The following is a 1,915-nucleotide window of genomic DNA, read 5'->3' on the forward strand; positions in this document are numbered from 1 at the left end:
CCGAAATCCTGCCTGCTTCTAATTCAGACTTGAAGTTCCTCGAGTTCCGCCGCGGAGGCGCGGAGGGAGCGCGCGCCGGACTGCGCCGGGATGGGCGCCGGGATGGGCGCCGGCGCCGCGGGACTGCGCCGGGATGGGCGCCGGGATGGGCGCCGGACTGCGCCGGGATGTGCCCGCCCGGCCCCGCCTGGGGCAGCGCCCGGCCGGCGTGGGGCCAGGCTCTGCTCCCCCAGCTCCGGGCAGGCCTCGCTTCAGGAAGGAAAAAGGAAAAATAATGAAAAAAAAAAAAAAGCGTGTGTGTTTGTGTGTGTGTGGTGTCTCAACGCTTCTGACTGCAGAGGGGGCTGGCAGGCGGCGCTCCCCCCCCCCTCCCCGTGAAGCCATGATTGAGTTAGTCTCGGAAATCAGGCTACCCCGAGGAAAAATTGCTGAGAGCAGGGTTTTCGGTCCGCCTTCAGAGCAGGAAGGAAAGTGATGAATATTAAATGCAGGTTACTTTCAGACGCCGCCACCAGAACCTCAATACGCCTACGGCAGCAATATGACATCAGAAGGGGAAATGCACGGCTCTGGATGGCATGGTCCATCACCTGGGTCTTCAGACCTTGCTTACATCCATTTTTTATGTGCTACGTCATCATCACCACCGTTATTATTGCTACTGCAGTTTAGAAGGCAGCAAGGTTCCCTGTGTCTGGAAGCTTTCCAAAAGAAAGCTCCGTCTATTCCAAAGAAAGTTCCATTTCTTTCCAAGCGTTAAGAAATATTTTAAAGGCTACATTGAGAGATTGGCAGTGGCAGGTTCACTTACATATTTATGTTTCTTTTGCTATGGAATAATATAATGTTTATAGCGAATCTTTAGCATCGATTTCCAAGAAGAAAAAAAGAAGTGAGTTGTGGCAGACATAATGCCTCGATGCAGGGGTGGTCAGCTCATGTTTGTAATCCTGCAAACAGTTTAACTGAGTGTTTCAGGTCGCTCAGGACACATTGCATTTAAAAGCCCTCCCCTCTCTCTACCTGTGTAAGGGTCAATCTCGGCTGCAGCTCATCCTGGCTCACACACGAGCAGGCGAAGATGGACTTTCCTCTGTTCCCTGCGCAGCTCCCCTGAGATCCTGCGAAGCTCTGGGGCTTACAAAGGAAATATAAGCAAGAAGCGATGATGAATAGAAATTATGACAATCTGAGGCTGCATAGATAAACACACACAAATGTGCATATGCAGGTGTGGGTAGATGTATATACGTGTACAGGTATCTCAAAGCAAGAAATGAGAACAGCTATGCAGCATGGCAGGAGCAGGCAACGCATCGGGAGATACTCGACCCCAGCTCCCTGAGCTGGAGGGAAAGGACGGAGTAGCCTGTGTGCTTCATCTGCCGGCAAGGACGATTACAAGGAATGAAGAGGCGAGAGGCTGGGGCAAGGGCAGGAATTGTCCCCTTTATCCCCTTGCAGAGAAGGCCAACCAGTCCATCCTGCAATCCAGTCTCTGGCAAAAACCCCACTGCGATCAGCGCTGTCTGCTGAGCGCAAGAGGAAAGAGGGCAAAGCCCTCCGACCTCCAGGCGGATAGTATTGTTATCATTATTGTTCTTGTGGTTATTACTGTTACTTAGTTGCTTTGCCTTATTCAGTGTTTGAGAGCATCCCCTGATCTTGCTGGCTCTGGCCGCCGTTTGATAGACGGCAGAGCAGAATTAGGCCGCGGCAGGTGGCCGCGGACGAAGCCTGGACGGGAGCGGGACAGAGCCCCTGCAGGACCTGCTTCAAACCCGGCTGTTTCAGATGGGGAGCGGAGGCGGACTTGCCGGGAGGGATGCGCTGGGGGACCCGCCCGGGGACGCCGTCGGGGCAGCGGCTGTGCACCGCGCACAGGCGGAGGCGCAGGCCGAGCCGCTTTCCTGCC

This window comes from Aptenodytes forsteri, unplaced genomic scaffold (assembly GCF_000699145.1).
Source record: "Aptenodytes forsteri isolate BGI_AS27 unplaced genomic scaffold, ASM69914v1 Scaffold396, whole genome shotgun sequence".
Lineage (NCBI taxonomy): Eukaryota > Metazoa > Chordata > Aves > Sphenisciformes > Spheniscidae > Aptenodytes > Aptenodytes forsteri.